Source organism: Geotrypetes seraphini, chromosome 6 (assembly GCF_902459505.1).
Source record: "Geotrypetes seraphini chromosome 6, aGeoSer1.1, whole genome shotgun sequence".
In the NCBI taxonomy this organism is placed as follows: domain Eukaryota; kingdom Metazoa; phylum Chordata; class Amphibia; order Gymnophiona; family Dermophiidae; genus Geotrypetes; species Geotrypetes seraphini.
Window position 1 is genome coordinate 49,666,497 of NC_047089.1, and position 15,898 is coordinate 49,682,394.

Consider the following 15,898-nt stretch of genomic DNA (forward strand, 5'->3'; position numbering starts at 1 on the left):
GATGTTGAAGAGACACCCATGGCAGAAACAATGTTTGATGGTGATGATTTAGAGCAGGGGGTGTCAAAGTCCCTCCTCGAGGGCCGCAATCTAGTCGGGTTTTCAGGATTTCCCCAATGAATATGCATGAGATCTATTAGCATGCACTGCTTTCATTGTATGCTAATACATCTCATGCATATTCATTTGGGAAATCCTGAAAACCCGACTGGATTGTGGCCCTCGAGGAAGGACTTTGACCCCCCCTAATTTAGAGGAACTGAAGAAATTATAGTTAGGGTTACCATATGGCTCCATTGCTTTCAGTGGAAGTAAATCCTGACTCTCTCAATCTTTCTTCCTTTTTCTGGAGCCATATGGTAACCCTAATTAGTGAACCTTAAATATATATGGTAATAGAGCAAAGTGACAAACTAAAGTATAGCAAATCACCTGAACCAGAGAGTATACTCCCTATAAAGACTCAGAAATGAAATTGTGGACCTATTAATAACAATCTGTAATCTATTCTTACAATCAGCTCCAGGAGAGAGGGCCAGGAAACTATGGAATAGTGGAGGCTGACATTGGTGCCAAGAAAAATGGAAGAAGCCATTCTGATAAACAGACTTCATGACCATATGGATAGACTTGGTTTAATGAGGCAGAGCTAAAACAGATTTGCAAATAGTACACACTAAAAACAAAATCTGAAATAAGGAAGAAACAAAATGAAAAAAGTTGAAAAATGACATAAAATAAATTGCAAATGAAAATAAAACAAGGTCTGCTCTACATTGGTTCTGATGGCGTAATATGAGGGGCCGCTGAAAAGTTCTCAGCCCAACCAAGAAGTGAATGATGTGGATCTATTAAACTTACAAGTTATGCCACACTTTTCTGGACACTTTTGTTTCATTTCATATCATTGAAACGAAAAGCATCAAGAAAAGTGTGGCATGACTTGTAAGTTTCATGGCTACACATCATTCTCTTCATGGATAGGCTGAGAACTTTTCAGTGGCCCCTCGTATTGTGATGTCATAATGCCTCATTCCGCCTATGCCTAAGAGCCAACCTCATCAGCGATGTCACAATGGCTTAATTTCCCTATCCTTGTGCCCATTTGCTAGATGAATTTGCCTCATTGAAATGAAAAGTGTCAAGAAAAGTGTGGCATACATAACATAACATATAACATAATAACGAATTTCTAGACCGCATAACCCTTAGTTCAATGCAGTTAACAAAAGATTATGCTATGAAAGAATACAAAGATAATATAATATACAACGAATTAACTAGCCAAAAATTTGGAGAAAAGAAAAGTCTTCAGAAGTTTTCTATAATGTTTATAAGATGTTGATCTGGTCAATAATGGGCAAAAATCTTTTTCAAAATAAGCTGCTTGATGGGAAAGACAGTGCCCACGTTTCTTGCTTTTACAGCCCTTAGCTGAAGGGAACCTAAATAGGGCATGAGATTTTCTATTGTTCTCATGTATCATGATAACAAATCTATCAACCCAAATAGAATGGGGCAACACCAAAGGCAACGTTTCCTCTTTGACAATTAACTGTCTTAATTTCTGTATAGTACCCCCTACTTCTAGGTCCCTCCTCTTGCTTCTCCATGCCCCCCCCTTCCCCTACTACTTTCCCCTTCCTCTTTGCTCTGTCGCCTTGAGCCTGAATAGGTATATGCGACTCACAAATGGAAGATTAGATTAGATAAGCATCCCACTTTAAAAATCACCCGGGCCTCCATTGGGAGCCAGTGCAATCCACAATAATAAGGAGTTACATGGTCATACTTCCTCAGGCCATAAATCATTCTTACTGCCGTATTTTGAACCAAGGTCAGCCTAGCCAAATTTTTCTTAGTACTTGTCAAATATGCAATGTTGCAATCATCTAGAATACTCAGAAGTAGCGTCTGAAATAAGAGTGTAAAGGCAGTAGCATCAAAATAGGATTTAATGGTACGGAGTTTCCATAAGGTATAATAACTCTTCTGAAAAACTGCATCTATCTGATTTTTCATAGTCAGGCACTGATCAAAAACTACTCCCAAGGCATGAATTGTAAGTTTCATGGTTCCACATCGTTCTCTCCTTGGTTGGGCTGAGAACTTTTCAGTGGCCCCTCGTATGCATAGTAGCAGCAGCATTTGAGATAGAGGTAGGACAAAGGAAGAGTCAGCTCCCAGATCAACAATGTGCAACTGTTATCATCAACAAGTATATAACTAAAATAGCACATTATTAAATGCTCAGTGCTACGAGGACTGACTAAAAAGAGTTTGCCTAGGGATCCTGACTACACATATTCAAAAAGGGAGCTCTGTTTTAATGTGCAATCATAATGCTGAGAACGAAAAAGATGGCCAAAATAGATCTCAAACGCCTCCAGCGCGTACAAAACGCAGCAATCCGCCTCCTGCACACCCTCAACTACCATGACCCTATCTCTCCAGCCCTCCGTGCAGAGCACTGGCTCCTGATCAACCAACGCTGTGCTTTCAAAGCCCTGGTGGTAGCACATAAAAGAATCTACGCCACCACCCCAGCATACATAGGATCCAAGCTAACCCTGAATACACCCACCGGCCTCCTCCGCTCTGAAATGGAGAAATGCCTATGTATCCCCCCCCCCCAGGAAAGTCTCTCCTGTCAGAAACCGCCCATAAACGCTCCAACAGCCACTTCATCCCCCATCTCTGGAACCAACTCCCCCCACAAATCAGACTACAGAACTCTCTGATGACCTTCCGGAAAGCAGTAAAGACCCTCCTCTTCAACTGAAATTCTAACTGCAAACTACCCCTTGATCCCCTTATATTTCCCCTCCTTTCTGCACTCTCCTGTACTTAAGTTGCTGTATAGTCATGTACTGTCCAAAATGTTTTCCATTGTGAATGTTGGCTTGTAACCCGTTCTGAGCTACTGGGAGGAAGGGATAGAAATCGAAATAAATAAATAAATAAATAACTAAGAAATGTGGTCACATCTATAAAATCAAGCCACTGTTATAGTACACCTAAATATTCAAAACTTGATAAGCCACACAAATACAATCAATGGCTCTTATCACATTAGGGAAATCTTGGTACCTCAGTCCTTGTTTTCTCGGGACAGGGATGCTGGATACAGTCAAGCATGTAAGAAAGCATGACTTCCAGTAAAAGACTGCCACATTTAGAGACAGGGGACTGACTCATGCAAGTAGTTTTCCCTGCCACTTTCTGGAAGCAACCAATAGTTATCACTTTTTGATAACTATGAGGATATTTCATACAAGAGGCCAGGTTCTCTTGCAACTTATGATACTGAGACAGGCAGAATCTAGAGCATTCTGTCCCAGTCTCTTCTTAATTTACCTTGGGCAAAAATCCTGACTTTATGTTTTCTACAATGCATTTAAATGAACAGGTGCACTTCAAGGGCATTGAGGTATATTGTATTTGAGGTACGGTAAATATCTATTTAAGCTGGGCCAAATAGGAGTATAGAAACACGGTGGCAGAAAAAGGCCAAATTGCCCATCCAGTCTTCCCATCCATAGCATCCACTATCTCCTCTCCCCAAGATGTCTTATGGATGTCCTTCAGTTATGCTTATTTTTTGAACAGATTTCCTAAACAGTATTCAGAGATATTCTTGGGGGTGGGGAGGTGGTCAAGGAAACAGATGATGCAGGGATTCCTTCCTTGCTATATTCAAAAGTGTCCCCCACTCTCCCTTTACTGTTGACATAGGTGCTGCCTCTCATCCCAAGGATTTTAATTTGCTCCATTCCATCCCCCCCACATCTACCCTCCCCAAGCCCTGCCCCAAACCCTAATCCTAGCTTGTTCCACTTGAGACTCCCCAGATTGATGAATCACTGACCACCTATGATTTGATATTAATACTTAATATACCGCTAAAAACCGAAGTGCTATAGCGGTTCACAATTCTAAAGTCAGCTCATTATAACAAGTTACAAATGCAATAACATCTTATTGTGCAACAATAATTAGTATAATAATACTAATTATACCATCACATCCATAGGACCCACCCCAATATAATAATCATTTAATTGCAACCCTCATTATCAAATCCACTCATTAACTATATAAAAGACCTCAATAAAAAGCTGTTACCCATAGCATTCTGACTCTCCTTACTATCCATGTTATAGTGTTCATTCTACAGTACAAAAATCTTCAGTAAAAAGCCACATTTTCAACAGTTTACGAAAACCCAAGTAACTTTCCATCGATTGGAATTCAATGGTAGTTACTGTGGTATCAAATACATATATATTGAGAAAAATATCTATTACCCAACAAGAGCACTGAGATCCTTGCAACAAAATCTACTCATCATCCCTTCCTTCCATGAAATTGTCCATGACTCTGGCAGAAAATCCATTTGTTCAGTCCAAGGCCCCAAACTCTAGAACTTGCTCTCACCTAACCTCCAGTTCCCTTCCTCCTTGTCCCAATTCAAAACAGATCTTATGACCTGTTTTGTTTAATGACACCTATACCGAAATGAAAAGCTCATGATCTGGGCAAGGAGTCCAAGGGATAATCTGATTGGACAGCATAGTCACCTGCTTTTGTTTCCCTCCTTCTTTTTCTCAACAATATTGTAGTTCTTCCCTCCTCCCCCAGTGTATTGGTCCTGTGTGTTACTTCTCTTTCTTTCATAGCTTGTAAGCTGCTCAGACACACGGTTGATGGGCAGGATAGTACAAGGGTCCACTGAAAAGTTCTCAGCCCAACCAACAAAGTTGGGGCAGTCTCCATCAAGGGCTATACACTTAGTCCAGTAATTTTCCACTTTTTTCGTTTCATCGGAAAAATATGGAATGAAAATTGCTGGACTAAGTGTATAACCCTCGATGGAGACTGCCCCAACTTTGTTAATTGGGCTGAGAACTTTTCAGCAGTCCCTCGTAAATCTCTTAAGAAACTGGAAACTTGATTTTTCTTCATGCCTTTCCTGAATATCTTTTATGGAGTCAGGCTGAATATTTTTGACCACCCTAACAATCCCCTTTACAATAATTGCTATTTGGCAAAGCCTAAATATCGAGAGAAATATGCCGTCCAGAGATCAAAGCCACAGGGAGGTGAATTGAGCTTTCTGTGCTCAAATTATGATTATAAGCTCCCAACTCTCCTCTAGGGAGCAGTGGCTTCCATCCTGCTAACCTTCCCTCCCAAAGGGCAGTGGCCCCCTTCTGTAGCCTCCACCTTCCACCCCAGTACAGCACCTCTTCCTAGTCCTCCTTAACATTCAGTGATGGTCTTTTAGCATCACATGCAGCAGCAATACCCAGCTGCTTCTTCCCAAGCTGGATCAATCCTCAAGATAGCTGCCATGACCTCTAGTGGCAGTATCTTGGTACTGGAAGACTAGGATGAAAGGTCTCAACTGCCATCTTGGATATATGAGCAGCCATGAGCAGGCATGAATAGGCATCACTCCTGTCCCAACAATGTCTCGCTGAACAGGTAGGGGGGTGTCACGTGAGAGGGAGAGTGAGTGGGAAGTGGAACTCCTGGAAGGGAGGAGGCTTGAAGGAGGACTTGGACTGCAGGGGGGAGTGAATGTCATTTGGTAACAACTACTCATGCCTACCTGCCCTTTCCATCAGGAAGTTGGCATTAGAGAGGTTGGGACAGGGCTACACTTGAGTGCAGGCCTGTACTGAAAGGTTCATCATCATGCTGCATGAGTTTGGGCCCATGAGGAAGTAGAGTGGCAATGGTAGGGGCAAGATGCTGAATTCAGGGTAGTGATAGAGAAGGGTATATGAGATGCTGGACCTAATTCCTGTACACTAGGCTCCCTCATCTGTATCCAGATTGCAATTGGCCTAGTTCCCTATTCTGTGCTGTGTTCTCGAGTTCTTGATCTATGTCCAGAATCCAGCTGGCCATGTGATCCTATTATCCCTGAATTCCTTGTCTAGTCCTCATTTTCTTGGACTCTAGTATAGGGGATATAGTGGAAAGAACTTATCCACTATATCAAAGACCTGCATATATGCAATGTGTCACTTAAAGCTTAACTGAAGATTAAACTTATCTTGAACTTACTGAAGCATGCACTCACGTTCTCTTTAGAAAGGCCAATTCCTTATGGCTGCCCATGCCTTGTCCGGTTTCCCTCATCATAATATGACAAATTAGTGCAAAATGTGTGCACTAACATGGGAGAGCACACTGGAAGCAGGTGCACATGAGTCTTGCCTAGCAGCAACTATATTTTGTACATGAAGTGAATTGTATTGGCCTTCTGAATTCCATGTGCTGGAATGATGTTCTGTGCGTAAATATTGTCGGCATCAAGAAAATTGTAACTGTGCATTCGGTGTATGCACGGGAACGCTATTTCACACAACAATATTATTCCATGCAGAAATATTATTGTATTGTGTTATCCCCCCTTTTATGAAGCCACGTTAGGGTTTTTATCGAAGCACTTTACTCTGTGATCCAAGACACCACTCCCTCACTCCTCATTCCGGGGTTGGTTTTTTTTTTAGCCCATTGCTTTCAGCAAAACCCGGAAAAAGTTTGAGATCCTTCATGCTCGCAGTAAAGAGAAGAAACAGGCATAACCAAAGAAGAACAAGCTAATCTTATGGTCATCCTCGAACCTGGCCTTAAAAATCTCTGCACTCAGCCTTCAGGTATTCTTCAGGTTTAATAGCTAATGCCTTCATTACCATGAGATTTACTGTACACGTGCTGCTTGCTGATGGCTTTGTGCAAAAGCTCATTTGAAAATAGAGCACCCACAGCTGTGCACAAAATTGTGTGCAGAAGTCACATTTAGCTGTGCACAAGCCTATACAGTACTTTATTATGTCGTCCTTCAGACTGTTAACTCTGAAGCAGGGAATCAGCACAATCCTTCCCAGCTATCAGCATCTCGCCACAAGTGATTGTAACATCAGCCAACAAAGGATTACGAAATGCAAGAACTTTATTAACACTTCCTCAATGCAAATCCATTGCAGGAATAAAAAGGCTGCATGGCAGATGTTGGCTATCCCATGTCAGACTTCCAGCCCCAACGCCTTACTAATAGCTGCCTTTTGACCCAGTCAGGATAGCATTGTAGCTGTGCAGGGAACAGAGAATCCATTATAGGGTTCAGCTGGAGGTCAGAGGATTTCTACAAGTAGGAAACCAGAACTGACCTAAATAAATGTGCAGGATACTGTTTTTGTCTTTTAAAGTTATTTTCACTAGGCAGGGTATATAACAGATGCTATCCTCCCATGTAGGGTCATGACGGCACAATTTACTTCAGGTGGTCTGCCGAGGGCAAAATTATTGTAACAAAATAACTTTTTTGTTGTTGTTTAGAGAGACTTAAGGATTTTTGATTTTGTTCTTTTTAATTTTCAAGTATCAAAATCTGGCCACTTTAAAAAGCATGCATTGAATACTATTTACTTACATGAATCTGTTATGTGTTGTGCTTCCGAGTTGTTGACCTATGTCCAGAATCCAGCTGGCCATGTATTCCTGTTATTCCTGAATTCCTTGTCTAGTCCTCATTTTCTTGGACTCTAGTAAAGGGGATATACAGTAGTGGAAAGAACTTGTCCACTATATCAAAGATCTGTATAATAATAATAATAATAACAGCTTATATACCGCAATACCGTGAAGTTCTATGCGGTTTACAAAGATTAAGCAAAGGTACAAATTGATTGACTTTAAGAGGGGAGGAAGAAAGAGGGTTAATAGGACAGGAAATCCATTTTTGAGGAGAGAGTGATCAATAGAACAAGTTAATCGCTATAGAGGAGAGAGAGAAGAGAGGATCAGTTGTCTAGATACTTTAGGAACAGGTGTGTTTTCAGACGTTTCCTAAATTCCTCATAAGTAGTGGGCGAAAGCAATTGTTCTAGGTCTTTACCCCATGATACTGCTTGGTGCGAGAGAAGAAGTTCATGGTGTTTTTTCAAATTACAACCTCTCACTGGGGGGGAAACGAAGTTGGAATGTGAGCTTCTCTTGTGTCTGTTGGCTGAGAAGATGAAAAGGCCAGTTATATATTTAGGGGCAAGTCCGTGTAGTGCTTTGAAGCAGAAGCAGGCAAATTTAAACTTTACGCGCGCCTCCGTTGGCAGCCAATGCAGCTGCCGGTAGTAGGGTGTCACGTGGTCAAACTTCCTCAGCCCAAAGATCAGTTTGACCGCTGCATTTTGCATCAATTGTAAACGCTGCATGTTCTTTTGGGAAATTGCTAAATAGGCGATGTTACAGTAGTCAAGTAGACTCAGTACGAGGGATTGGACTAGGGTTCTGAATGCCGCTGTATTGAAATAAGCTTTAATGGATCTGAGTTCCAGAGAGTGAAAAATCCCTTTCTTATCAAGGAGTTCACCTGGTCTCTCATGGTTAGGCACTGATCCAAAGTTACACCTAGTATCTTTATGGTAGGTTGGATAGGGTAATTAAGATTATTGATACATAGTGGTGATTTGGTGTCAAGCGGATGTGGCGAAGCAACGAAGAAAGTTGTCTTTTCTGAATTAAGTTTGAGCCTAAAGGTTGTCATCCAGTGCGCCATCACGTTTATATCCAATGTATCACTTAAGGCTTAACTAACGATTAAACGTACCTTGAACTTACTGAAACGTGCAATTATGTTTCATTTAAGAGGGTCAGTCCCTTGTGGCTGCCCATGCCCTATCCGGTTTCTCTCGCAATAACATGACAATAAATTCTGTGCAAAATATGTCCACTAGCATACAAAAGCACACTAGAAGCAGGTGCACATAGTAGAGAATGACATGGGAACAAATTTATCCCCGTCCCCATGCAAACTCATTTTCCTGTCCTGTCCCCGCGAGTTCTCTTCCTGTCCCTGCCCCGTTCCTGCAAGCTCTGTCCTCATCTGCACAAGCTTCAAACACTAAAATCATAAGTAGCAACATTCTAGAGCTCAGATTGTGATGTCATAATGCCTCAGCCACCAATGCCTAAGCTTTGTCCTGACCTGCACAAGCCTCAAACACTTTAAAATCATAAGCGGCAACATTCTAGAGCTCTGTTTGTGATGTCATAATGCCTCATTCCACCAATACATAAGTTCTGTCCTCATCTGCACAAGCCTCAAACACTTTAAACTCATAAGTAGCAACATTCTAGAGCTCAGATTGTGATGACATAATGCCTCATTCCACCAATGCCTAAGCTCTGTCCTTATCTGCACAAGCCTCAAACGCTTTAAAATCATAAGTGTTCAAGGTTTGTGCAGTTAAGGCTGAGCTTACATGAATGGGGCAGGGACAGCGACAGCAACAAAACTTGTGGGGACAGGACAGGGAAATTGAGTTCTTGCGGGGACAGGGGAAAATTTGTCCCCGTGTCATTCACTAGCACATAGTTTGCACTAGGAGCAACTATATTTTGTCCACAAAGTGGATGAGTAGCCTAATGGTTAGTGCAATGGAGTGAGATCCTGGAGAATTGGGTTCAAGAAGCACTGCAGCTCCTCATGACCCTGGACAAGCCGCTTAACCTTCCATTGCCCCAGGTATAATAAACTTAGATTGTGAACCCAATAGGGATAGAGAATATAGGGTTACCAGACGGCCAGATGTACCCGGACATGGCCTCTTTTTAGAGGACTGTCCAAGCGTCTGGATGGCTTTTCCACTTTGTCTGGTTTTGAAAAGCTTTGAACTCGGAGCCGCGTCTGGAGAGCATCTGCGCATGTGTAGATGCAATGCGGTGACATCACATTGTGTCCCACCTGCCCATGCACAGATGCTCTCCAGATGCAGCCCCGAGCTTGAGAAGAGGAGGTTGGGGGGGCAGGGCTGAGGAGGAATGGGGTGTGACTTGGGCAGAACAGGGCAGAGCTGGGTGAAACTGGGTGGAGCTGAGGGTGGAGCCATGTGTCCTGATTTTACTTGTGTAAAATCTGGTAGCCCTAAGAGAATGTACCTGCATATAATGTGTACAGTGCTGCATACACTGAGGTCTTTTTCTCCAACCTTTTGGTAAATTATAGGGGTTCATTTACAACTCTATTCTATTTTGAATGCATTTTGTGCTTGTTTAGGTTTTCTATTCTGACATCCCCTGTATAAAGCAGCAGGCCACTGCTGGACGGGCCTGGGACAAATTTGGATGGGCCCAAGCCCACCCATGGCTATGCCGCTATCACAGATTTAAGGGGAGAGAAAGTGACAACAAATGTCAGAAGGAGAAATTGACTTTGAACCTTGGTTTCTCTGGTTCTTAGATTGGTTTGATGTAAGGGCATAGTCATGCGGTGCCTGGACAGGCTTAGCCTGCCCGCTTTGGGCTCAGACCCACCCACTCAACAGTCATAGGCTGCTGGCAGCGGTTCCTATATGCTTTCAGCGGCTGAGCTGCAGCATTCTCTCTGATGTGTTTGCATTTTGCATCAGAGGGAAGGCTTCTGAGTCAGTGCCAGCATCATGTAGAAGCTGCTACCGGCAAGCTGAAGATGCTGCATGGGCTGAGGGGGTGGGAAGGAAGGCAAAGAGAAAGGCTGCATGGGCTGGGGTAGAAAAGGGGGGAATAGAGAGGCTGCATGGGCTGGGGGTGGGAAGGGGGGAAATAGAGAGGCTGCATGGGCTGGGGTGGGAAGGGGGGAAATAGAGAAGCTACATGGGCTGCAGGGGGAGAAGGGAGGAAAAGAGATGCTGCACAGGCTGCGAGGGTGAGAAGGAAGGGAAAGAGTGAGAGATGCCCACTTTAGCCTTAAGCCTGCCCAATTTGGGCTCAGGCCTGCCCAAAACTGGCTATCTGGCTACGCTACTGGTTTGATGATATTTCATCACCTGACACTTTATCAATGGGACATTTCAACATGCTACACTTCATCATATATTTAAGCTCAATGTATTCAAATTATATACACTGAAAAATGGGGAGCATACCAGACACATCTGCACAGTAAAAGAATAGTATTTTCATCAGCTGGTGTTTCATAATCGCAGAAAGCTAAAATTGTATTCAAATATATAAGCGTAGAAAACTTGTGTGGCAAGTCGAGCAAAGTTACTTAAACTTAAAATAGCACATAATGCACAATGAATATACATGGAAAACATGTGTACAAAGGTAATGCGAAATCATAATCATGACAGTTCATGCCCGACAGGCACAATCACAGTTGGGTTGGAGAGCATGGGAATGGGGTGAGAGGAGGAAGCAAGGTAGCATCATGGAGAGCTGTCTATATAAAACAGGAAATAAAATCTAGGGTGCATGGTTTCAGTATGCATTTAGGGGTCTTTTTATCAAGCTGCGGTAGGGATTTAATGCGTGTAATACCGCACGTTAAACCGCCTGCCGTGCTAGCCACTAACGCCTGCATTGAGCAGGCGTTAGTTTTTTAGCCGGCCGCGGGGGTTAGCGCGTGATGAAATGGCCGACGTGCTAACTCCGCTAGCGCAGCTCGATAAAAGGACCCCTTAGTGAGGTGTCAATGTGTGCTAGCACCTTTGGCTTCCTTTGACCATGAGCTCAAACAAGCCATGATTATTGGCATGCTCCCCCCTCCCCCCTCCATTTGCTGCAAGTTTTCCGTACATATAATTAGAAGCATTTAGCTTGAATTTGTGATGAAATGAGGTGAGATGTCATGTAAAGGTAGTGTGACCATATGGCTCCAGAAAAAGGGGACGGATTGAGACATCCGGGTTTTACTTCCATTGAAAGCAATGGAAGTAAGGAGAACAGATTGAGACATCTTGGTTGCTTTCAATGGAAGTAAAACCCGGATGTCTCAATCCGTCCCCTTTTTTCTGGAGCCATATGGTCACACTATTAAAGGTGGCAGATTAAGGTAATGAAAACACTATTCTTCGACATTTAATATGAGCCTTGTGAAAATTTTATGTGTAAGAAGTCTTAGAGAGACTCATATTTAGGTGCAAGTGAACAGGCGTGGATGTGTGCTGCCATGTCCCTGTTTGCAGCACATTTTCCATGCATATATTTTGAATACATTTAGTTTGAGTATGTGATGAAGTGTTGCACGATGAAGGGTCAGGTGATGAACTGTCAGTGTCTCAGTGAGGACGTGTCAGGTGATGCAATATTTATACACTTCTTAGATCATTGCTCTAACGTCTAACCAGTAGGTGTTCCCTACATTACCCTGCAGGACCTGCACCAGCCTTAAGGTGGCTCTGCTGCTATTTGAGAAGCCTTGGTGACATCAAAGAACATACGCACACACAAAAAGAAAACAGCACTGACATGTTTTGGTTCATTTCATTTGCCCTTTTAAAGAAAATCTGTCTTACTACTTCTTCTCGTGTGAAGTGAAATGGTGTGGTGGCCGTGTTAGTCCACTTTCCAAGGTAATATCAAGAAATAAAACAAATAGGGGTTCAAATGATCACATCTAATTGGAAACATCATGATAAAATTAATTTTAGTTTTTGGTGGGCAACTGTATGTGCAACATATAAATATGAAAAGATTATGGCAGGACGTGTGGGGTTTAGCAAATCCTTTAATGGGGTATGGGGTCCATTAACTAATTTTGTTACATTATAATTAAAGTGTGACTCTTTTTTCTTTATGTTAAATTCCTTTGCACATCCAGGGTGGGTTGGAGGGTGGGGGGTGGAATATTTATTTGGAAGAATAAATTTATTATTTATTTTTTTTATTATAATATTGATAGTATAATATATAATATTACTGTGTATAATTAGGATAAGAAGGGGATAAAAATTGTTGAATGTAATAATTCCGATGATAATAATGTATTTTCATAGTTTTTCTGATTCTTCAATTGTATACATTATAAAGTTTGAAATATCAATAAAGATTTATAAAAGAAAAAAAAGAAATAAAACAAAGGAAATAAGGTGATACCTTTTTTTTTTTTATTGAACTAACTTAATGCATTTCCTCCCTCCCCCCCCCCCCCCCTTTTACAAAATCATAGTGCGGTTTTTAGTTTTGGCCACGGCGGTAACAGCTTCGACACTCATACAATTCCTATGAGCGTCGGAGCTGTTACCGCCGCTAAAAACTGCGCTATGAGTTTTGAAAAAGGGGGGGTTATGATGCGCTTTCCAAATTAATTCTTCTTCAGATCAGACAAAAACTTCTTCCTCGCAAAAACAGATTAACTCAGCTGTCTTCTTTTACCACCACTTTTGATACGTTCGCAGGGGTCCCTGGCTGTATCATTAGTGCTAACGTGGATAAGCAGCATTGGATAATAGTCATCAGGCTTGATGAGTCTCGATCAGCTCTCCATGACATCTTAGGTTTTGGCACCAGGCAGACAGCATAGTTTATACGTAAGGCTGATAAAGGTGGAGTTGTAGTACTGTGGGGTCATGATACTTATCTATATGAAAGAGAAAGGCATTGGGACTTGTACACCTTTTTGTAGTTTTACAACCACACTCAAAATGGAAGCTTATAGATCAGTGGTTCCCAACCCTGTCCTGGAGGACCACCAGGCCAGTCGGGTTTTCAGGCTAGCCCTAATGAATATGCATGAGAGAGATTTGCATATAATGGAAGTGACAGGCAAATCTGCTCCGTGCATATTCATTAGGGTTATCCCAAAAACCCGATTGGCCTGGTGGTCCTTCAGGACAGAGTTGGGAACCACTGTTATAGATAACTTAATATGACTACTGTGTATTTAAAAATATTATCAGAGCCGTCTGAAAAGGTTTTTTGAAGTTGTGGAGGAATTGTGCTTGAAAGCGTTGTAGTCTGGTCTGCTGACCCATAAAAAATGTGAATATTTAACTCCGAGATCTTTCGAAATCCCATTTTTTTACATACTATCTACAATTCATAAAGAAATCCTCCAGTTTGCCCTATCGTATCTGTTTGTGATTCCTATTTAGAGCGTTCAAACAAGTATATTGATATTAGACTGCAACCCTTATTGAAGTCTATGAAATCTTATTTACATGATATGACATAATTTTGCAGTTGTTGAAATCCCTTGAATTTAAGATTTCAGAAGGATGTTTATTGGCTACCTTAGATGTATGCTCATTATGCATGAACATTCCTCAGTAAGAGGTGTTTACAGTGGTGAAATAATTATTACAAAATAATGCATCTCAATCATGTGTGATTGAGTTTATTGCACAATTGAGTTTGCTTTAAAAGAATATTATTTTATTTTCAACAATGACATTTTTCAACAACTATTCGGGATTGCAATGAGGGTGTCTTTTGCTCCCACTTTGGCCAATTTATTTTTGTCTTGGTTTGAAGAAAAGAATATATATTCTCTCTCTGTTTTATCTCATGTGTTTTGTTGGTGGCATTTTATTGATGATGTCTTTTTAATTTGGACAGGCTCTGAAGAGGTTTTATTGAGTTTTGTCCAAGTTTTGAATAATAATAATAAAATTTATTTATAACCCGCAAAACCTTGCAGGTCAGAGCGGTTTACATCAAGAGAATCTGCCAAACGCAGAAGAAATACATTCATGAACATATTCATTACATTATTAAAGTTTTTAGACAAATTTATCAAATAGATGTCTTCAAAGATTTTCTAAATGTCATTCCACCATTAAATTTGAATTGAAATATGATGCAATGCAGATACTGCAACGGCACAGGCTGAAACATAAAATCAGAGGAGAAAAAAAAAGCTCAGAACCTAGCCCCTCCCACCCCACAATGGTGGTTCAAGGTATTTGGGGTGATAACCTCATTAGCATTAAAAACCTCCCCTGGTGTCTGAAAAAGCTCTGTGCAGTGCAATAAACAGCTTAATGCTGAAAAGATAGATGAAACGATCAACTTACCTGTTGAAGACGATCGGCACACCAACGGTGGCCAGCGTTTCGCATTTCTGCTGCCTCAGGGTGGGGGGACAAAACTGATCAGTCTTTAAAGTGGAATGCGGTCAACGCATCTCCATGCACTGAAGGCTCCTTTTACGAAGGTGCGCTAGGGTTTTTAGCGCACGCATAAAATTACCGCGCACCCGAAAATCTACCGCCTGCTGAAAAGGAGGCGGTAGTGGCTAGCGCGCTCGGGAATTTAACGCGTGCTATTGCGCTCGTTAAGGCCCTAGCGCACCTTCGTAAAAGGAGCCCTGAGTGTCAGTAGCTATATTGCTAAATTGAAAAATGGTTCAGGATTGAACCTTTGCTTCCCCTGATGCAACTTATTACTTAGGTTAAACAGGAAGTACTTCTGTCCTCAGAATTGACCAATGACAGAGCCTTTGATTATTGAAGGCAGTTGGAACTGTGGACTATAAGAGAGAAGCTTATGAGCGTGTATTCCAGATAAATCTGTTTACTCTGCAGAACTTTTGGGCAATGTTTGTATATGTGATGGGATCCCTATGTACCTTGTTTGAATATATTATTGTTGAAAGAGAGATACAGTGACAGTATAACCTATGCAAATGATATTTTTGAACTTTATGAACTGAGTAATTTTTAAAACTTGTGCATCCTGTGAATTAAATTTAAGTGGAAGGTTTTTTTTTAGACCAATGATGATTGAAGTCCCAGGACTAAGGGCTCCATTTACTGAGCTGCGCTAGTGGTTTTAGCACACGCTGCATTGCCCCGCGCGCTAGATGCTAATGCCAGCATTGAGCTGGCATTAGTTCATGGCACGTAGCGCAGGGTTAGCACACGCGGCAATGCAATGCGTGCTAAAAACGCTAGAGCACCTGAGTAAAAGGAGCCCTCAGTGTTCCTTAGACCCTGTAGGTACTCAGAAATTGAGATCTTTGGATTTTGAATTTTGTTTGTAATCACTTGCAGGGTCTATCTGTGCTTTCATAAAAACACATTTGTTATATTTTTATTTATTTTTTTTTACACAAAAAATTCAGGTTTCCACAGACATAATTATTAAGATTAGTTGTGATAGATCCCAGTTCTTGTCTCATGCT